General features: G+C 29.9%; 1 pseudogene; it reads right to left on the bottom strand.

Moving 5' to 3' along the window:
• Nucleotides 1-7,098: 7,098 nt before the first annotated feature.
• LOC113363514 lies at nt 7,099-7,996 on the bottom strand (annotated as a pseudogene).
• Nucleotides 7,997-8,234: the final 238 nt, after the last annotated feature.

Below are 8,234 nucleotides of genomic sequence, written 5' to 3'. Positions count from 1 at the left end.
TCAATAATTATTGTCAAATAGCATTAATCACATCTGCGCCCGTGAATGAATTTCTTAAATGTGTGTGAAAATGAAAAAACTAATAAATATAACTAATTGTTGTGTAAGAGTATCGCTCGTTAATTATATTTATTAATGAAAATTTTATTAAATGACACCTAGAATATAAACTATATTACCATCGCGATCAAGTCCATTTTTTTAACCAAATTATTTAGATGTAATACTTATAATATAATACTGTCAATTTGTTCAAACGCATAATACTTGGTACATAATGGTATATAATATATTATATTATATTATATTAAAGAATTAAAAATAAATTTTATAAATTAAAAAATGTTAAGGAACTTATTTTTGGCATTATTGGGTATTGTAAGTTATGGCTTCCTGAACACCTTCATACCAATTGTAATGTTACAAGGTTCACTGTAAGAAAAATTTTGTGTTTATTGGACTATTATTGAGTACCTATTTATTCTTCAAATTATATGTAATTTAGTAATAAATAATTTTACTATATGAATTGTTATTTTTTTTTTTGTTAATCAAAACTTTATAGATGATTCAGAAGAAAAAAAAAGGCATTATAATTAAAATATTGACAATATTACTACAAAACTGGAAACTGGAAAATTGAATAGAAAATTCAGTAAAATTTTTTTTAAAAAATCTTTGAATCTATTTGTAAATTCGCATAATACTGATGTGTAAATTAATAGCATATTTTAGTTTAGATTGTACAATTTTAAAATTTTTAGTTAATAGTATATATTGGTTTAAATTTTACAATTTTAAAATTTAAAATATGAATTAAGTTTAATAATAGAAAATTAAATAAAATTTAATTAAAAGTACCACATGGATGATAAAAAGGCGTAGAAAACCCAGCTATTTTATAAAAGAATATAAAAATTTATCATACATATTTTACATCATACTATTCTAGAGTACAAATTACTTTAATGTAACAAAACGGTTTAAGACGAACTGATTATTTTATTTGCTATATAATTAGGTGAAAATACAAGAAATTATAAAAAGCTAAAAATTTCTTAATAAACTCAATGCAGTCTCAGCAAATTCTAAATGCTTTAAGGGGCTTATTCTAGTGTAGAGAATTTTATGTAATTTTTAAATTATCGTACAAAAAGCAATAATTTTTTTGCTATCATTTTTTTGTAATTATCAACGTTACAAGAGTCCCGAAAAAGTAACAAAAAAAGTTAATACATAATATCAAAAGTTAGGAGATGTGAAAATAGTGGGTCTCAAAAAAATGACATGTAACCATACCCTCGATTGCAACCCTCTTAGTAATCCGAAATGAAAAAAGAAAAAAATTGTTAATCTAATAATATAATTATTGTTAATCTAATAATCGACTTTGCAATGATATATACTAGGATCAATCAAAAAAAAATTTTTTTTTGACAAAATAGCTACTGTTTGAAAAAAAGATCATTTTCCTTAACAATTTTTCAAGTTTCGCGAATTTTTAAAATAAGTAAAAATTTAATATTGGGCATGAGATTAGTATATGCCAGAAAGAAGTCTATAAAGACATTTCTTTGAAAATTTCAAGCAAATCGGTCCAGTAGAACTGGAGAAATCGTGGGCATTGTATTGAAAAGCACAGTTTCGAGAAAAACGCGTTTAAAGTTTCTACAAAAGGAAGGAAACAGGAGAGGATTATCATGCTTGAACAGTTGTAACTCCAAAAATAATTTGAATTTTGAAAAATTCTGTGGTACACATAATCTTAAATAGTTAAACTTTCGTATTAATTAATTTAATCAATATCTAAAATTTAGAAATTGTATAATCTGAAACAAAATATGCCATTAATTTATAAATCTCTATCATGCAAATTTACAAATAGATTCAAAGATTTTTTAATTTTTTTACTGGATTTTTACATTCACTTTTCCCATTTTCATTGTTGTTTGAAAATATGAAACAAAAAAAACGATGTTTTTAAATTTATACTCTAAAATATTCTCTTAACTTATATTTCAATCTTTGAGAATGATGATGATTTTAAAAAACGGCAACAAGACCGATTGGAGAACTTTGTGAATTTGCGCTCTGTCTATGATAGATATATGTAGATAACATGAAAATTTTTCGCCATATGACCGAAACTAAAGCTTACTTGTGTATAAGCTAGTTTATTTAAAACATTAAAACAAAAAGCACCATTGTTTTTTTTTAATTATTAATTTATATATTATTTTCATATCTCAGTCAGGCAGGGGTATCTGGTATGAGAGATCATAAAACAATTTTCTTATCTTATATATACATTTGTCTATTTCATTATACTACAATATAATATTTATTATAATTAAAATCTCTATTCAATCTTCATCTTCCTTATAATATTTCTTTATTTTTCTTTTAAATTTGTCGTCGTCATTTGGTCATCTAATATCGTTTGGCAATTCATTATATATTTTACTAGCGCTCAATATGACATTCCTCTCAATTTCTTCTTTCTATTGTGGTTAATGTGAAAATTGCTATTGTCTAGTGTAGTGTTTGTGTATATCTTGATTTGTGTCTATTATATGTTGTACTTGTTTTAATTCTGTTATATTTCATTTTGTGTATTAATTTGAATTTCTCTATTTTTATTATGTTGTTTAGTGAATGAATATTCGTTTCTGTTTGTAAGTATTTGGTGGGTGTTAAGTGTGGAAAATTGTAGATTTTTAAGATACGTTTTTAATTAGTGCTTTTATAATACCCCCTTAACTCCAATTCTACAATTTTTCATCCTTTGAGTATAACGATCGTTTGTAAAAAACGGCAATAAGACCGATTTGATAACTTTGTGAATTTGCGCTATGCCTATGGTGGGCATATATAAATAATATGGAAACTCTCCGCTTTATGATCAAAACTAAATTTTACGCCTGTATAAGCTAGTTTACTTGAAATACCAAAACAAAGAGCATAATTGCTTTGAAGATATGTTTTTAATTAGTGCTTATATAATACCCCCTTAACTTCAATTCCACCATTTTCCATCCTTTGAGTATAACGATCGTTTGTTAAAAAAACGGCAATAAGACCGATTGGATAACATTGTGAATTTGCGCATATACCGGTTTCGGAATTCGCGCTTCGCACATGTTCCTCATCGTCCCAGTACCGAAAACTGGTATGCAATAGTGTATGTGCCGCGTAAAGCGGTGTTGGAAACCGGTCCCTAATATACACATGTAGCATAAATAAATAATCTAAAAATAAACCACGCACACCCATACATTCGAATGGACTTGTTTCATTGTCTGTGCATTATACGTCGGTTAATGTTTTGCTCAAAACGCACGAAAGACTTATTAAAGATTTGCTCATTTAGACTTTTTATCTTTTCATCTGCTATTATTTTTAAATGCTAATTTTACGCTTGGTCCATATTGTTAATTGGATTTTGCGTTGTTATTTAAAGTATTATGCAATATTTAAACGGCGTATTGCGTTTTTCCATAATATAACACATCTTGCGTAGTCTATGATTATTTCAATTATAGTGAACGAACGAAACTTTGCACGTTTGTTTATCAGCAAGGATTAATTAATGTAATTCTAGTAACTAGAAAATAACTAATCACTTTTAATGAAAATAATTAAAATTACACATAATTTTTTAATTTAGTTCATACAACCTATTTACAATACTTCCTTTACTTGCTAAAAATAAAAAGCAGAATAGTATGCTATTAACTAAGGGCATTAAATAAAATAATACAATTGTTGTATTATTTATTTAAAATAATACAATTGTTGAATTATTTTATTTATTGTCTTTAGTTAATAATTATAAAAAAAAACATCAAAGTTCAGAATCCCATCGCGCGTTTGAGCGATCCTAATAAGAGTCTATGGCGGAGCATGTGCTAGTGTTTCTCTGGCTACTGATTACAGTTGCCATCTTACAAACTTCAATAAAAAAATACATTTTTAGAAACCGAAATAGACAATTTTCATTAAGACAAGTTTCAATAACTCCTCGATACGTATATATAATTATTTTGATTAATAAGACTTAAGTTCCAGCTATTTAGGTAAACTGATTCTTTCGAAAATATAATTTTCGATTTCACATAAAATGAATACTACTTCAATTGACGTCTTTCAAAAATACTTTAATATCTGAATTAAAATAATTTCTTTAACACATTTCATTTCATGCATTTCGGATTCTGAAATGTATTATATATTTAAGCGTGGACGTAAACTGTAATCAGTAGCCAGAGAAACACTAGCATATAATATAACAATTGTATTATTCTAATCAATGTCATTAGTAATAATTACTAAAAAAACATCAAAGTTTAAAATATCATCGCGCGTTTGAGCGATTCTAATAAGAATCTATGCCGGAGCATATATGATAGTGTTTCTCTGGCTACTGATTACAGTTACTTCTTACAAACTTCAATGAAGAATACATTTTTAGAATCAGAAATAGATGAAACGAAATGTGTGGAACAAATTAGTTTAATTTATACAATTCCAGAAATTAAGTTGTGAGTAGAATTTTCATTAAGGCAAGTTGCAATTACTTCCGATACGTATATAATTTCAATCAATAAGAGCTTATTTCGAAAATATAATTTTCAATTTCACATAAAATTAATACTACTTCCAATTGACGTCTTTCAAAAATACTTATAATATCTGTAATTGTATAAATTAAATTAATTTGTTTAACACATTTTATTTCATCTAATTCGAATTCTAAAAATGTATTATTTATTTAAGTGTGGACGTAAACTGTGATCAGTAGCTACCAGAGAAACGCTCAAATGCGCGATGAAATTCTAGCCTTTGATGATTTTTTTGCAAAGTTTTATCGAAATAATGAAAAAAAGCTTGAATTTAATATTTATTTACAAAAAAACAGTACAAGCTAATTTTGGAGAATTTTGCAATTTTTTAAATCGGTTTAAGATTGTGGGCTAAAAAGAGGACAAAAATATAAATTTCTGTTAAAAAGACGGCTTGGCAAATCGCTGCACAAAACTGGCCAACGATAGTACTGACATCGAATGGCTTTTAAATTTATGAAATCGGTTCAGTCGTTTTCGAGAAAACGCCAACAGAGCGTCAAAAATTGGTTCAAAAATTTTTTCAAAAATTTGGTCTCATCCGATTCAGAATGACTGGAAATGTAGAGAAAGCAAAATTAGCAAATCGGATTTTTTCTGAACTTATCCTTCAAGAAGTTAAAAAAAAATCACTATTTAGATTTCCAAAAATCTTATTTTATAAATATTCCAAAATGAACAGTTAATTGACATACGTATTTTTTATTAAAAACCTTGGTGCCATCTTTAAATTTTTTTTTAGGTTTTTAAATTTATGAAATCAGTTCAGTCGTTTTTCAAAAATGTCGGTAAAAGCTCAAAAATCGGTTCACATACACAAACACACGCTTTATCAAAAATTTTGTCTCATTCGATTCAGAATAGCTTGAAACATGGAAAAAGCAAAAAAAAAACAGCAAATCGGATTTTTTTGGAACTTAAACATGGGGAAAAATAATCAGGATTTACATTTCCAAAAACCTTATTTTATAAATATTCCAAAATAAACAGTTAATTGACACACATATTTTTTATTAAGAACCTTGGTACCATGCCCAACTATAAACCGCCAAAGACAATAATAGGTGTTTTGCAATTATAAATCATAAATACATATGTGAAGCGTGGCCAAAACCAGTTTTTCTTATATGATTTACTGCTAAGTTTGATCAATATTCCGAAAACATATAATTTACGGCTGATTTTGTAATTAAATATAATATCTAGAAGTTATTTTTATACCATCGAATATATATCGTGACTTCATGACATTTAGCATCATAACTGAGAAGTGTAAAATGAGAAAAATATTATATAAAATATATATTCAGCTGCGTAGTAATGAATTCGGCATTAAAATAAAACTTAGGGATCGTATAATTTGTGGCATTATTATATTTAATTGGTACAAATTAATTTATCGAAGTCAAATAAAACATAGAACGAAATATAGTAGTACTATTTTTTTTTTATTAAATTTTTATAACGGCAGGAGAAATTCTTATTGCTGAAGTAGTACTAAATAAAATTCAAAATATCAAAATTTAATTAAGATATAATTTAGTACATTAATAAAAGGTAAACCACTGTGTTTTTCTTTCAAAATTCTATGTTATTTGTCAAATTAATTACTTAATGTCTTTCTATATAGACAGATTGTAATTTATAAGAAAAAAAATAAAACCCACAACAAATGCCTCATCGGGTATAATTTTTCAAAGCACGATTAAAATATTAGAATATTATACTACAATATAAGCACATTTTTTCTACCAACACAAAAAAAGGCTTTTATTTTACACCAAAAAAATCTATTTTATTTTTATCTTTACAAATTATTCTTCATAATTACTAAATGTTTTTCGCAATATAAAACAGATTATAATTGCATTTTGACAAATGAAAAAAAGGCAATTGTACAACTCTAATTAAAAAAAAATCATTAAGAAAGTTCACGTGCAAACAGCAGTGTTTGATTAAAACATCAGTTACTGAATTAAAGACAAAAATTAATCAAATATGAATTAAATATGAATTAAAACATGTAAAATAATAAGAAAATATAAAAAAAATATCTAGCTAGTTTGGTCAATCGTTGCCCAAATTTGATTTCCAACCAATATCTTTCGAACAGTTTTCAATTTTTAAAATCGGTACGTAGACGAAAATTTTTGCACAATTCTGATAATTACAAAGAAACGGCTCATCCGATCGTCGTACAAAACTGAGCAACGCCGGTCTTTATCGTGTTACATCGAATGGTTTTAACTTTTTTGAAATCGGTTTAGCTGCTTTTGAGGAAACGTCGACGAAAAATATTTATACACACACATTTCAAAATTTGGTGTCGTTCGATTTACAGGGACTTGAAACGTCGAGAAAACTTAACATTAGCATGTTTCACGCGAAAACATGAAATTCCCCAAAATTAACTTAAAGCCCCATCTTTCACATGAGTTAGCATTGTGCATTTTTCATCATTAATAATAATTTTCACTTACCTTATGCGATCAGAAAAGAAATCAATTTTGATAGCCGACGATTTCTTTTTGAGAGCTCCCGTGGCCCCGTGAAGAGGCGAAGCGCCTTGATCGCTGCTCGCGGACGCTGGAGGCGAGGATGATCCCGTGCTCGAAGACAAGCTGCCGGCTCTACCCCGCAACAATTGATCTTGTACGACCGCGTTACCGTTAGCATGATACCCGTTTACCGGATGAGCGGCGGATATGGCCAGCGTCGGACGACTGTTTCCGCGGTTACGTCGTCTTTTTCTTTCCAGAATTTGCAAGACCGCCGTCCTCATCCACGCGCCCGAAGAGACCGCTCGTCGGCGGCGGCGGCATCCAATCCAAGTCTTTCTTTAGATGTCCGCGACCGCAACGGCAACCGCAAGCTTTGAAAGCCAAATCATATCCCTTTTTAGTCCACAAATTCTGATGGCGTTGACGCTCAGACCAGGACCTGGCACGTCCGCAGGATTTCAGATAAGTCAAAACGCTCTGCTCCCAGGACTCGAAACATTCGCGATGCATATACCGGCCCACGGTGCAGCTCTCGTTGTTGCATGTCACGCGTACCGTGTCGCGTAAATCGTCCAGGCTGATCAGGGCGTACGCCGGGCTGTCCGCCGAATTGGCGCGCAAACAATCGCCTGTCGGTACGCAGCATCTAGTCAGATCTGCGTCCAGTAAATCGGCTTCCAGCAGCCCTTGTGCCGGATTTTGCGTATGTCTTCTCGGAGCCATAACGGCCGTTTGAAACAACGCCGACGGTAACAAAGTGGGAAACAGCACGTCACACATACAGCACGAGTTTTTATTCGCGGTTTATTAAAACAATTGGGACGTCGACAAAACGTCTACTGCAACACTTCTGCACAACTGTTCACATACACACATTCTATGCACAACGACGGCTGTTGGTGTAATTGAATCACTTACGAAAAAATCAAGTGATAGATGACGAAGAAAATTAACAACTTTTGAAGAAATAGAGAAAGAAGAAAAGTATGAGCGCGCGCGCGCCGTTTATATAGTATACTGTAATACAGAAAAAACGAACTTACAGCGGCTGCAGTGCCGACTCAACTAAACGCACGTCGCGTTTGTGTATTCTCTGTCAGGGTCAAAGCGT

Source organism: Ctenocephalides felis, unplaced genomic scaffold (assembly GCF_003426905.1).
Source record: "Ctenocephalides felis isolate EL2017-DRISC unplaced genomic scaffold, ASM342690v1 CF-g0.4_SCAFFOLD_00324, whole genome shotgun sequence".
In the NCBI taxonomy this organism is placed as follows: domain Eukaryota; kingdom Metazoa; phylum Arthropoda; class Insecta; order Siphonaptera; family Pulicidae; genus Ctenocephalides; species Ctenocephalides felis.
The sequence above is the reverse complement of the archived record's forward strand: the minus strand, read 5'-3'. Positions and strand labels throughout refer to the sequence as shown.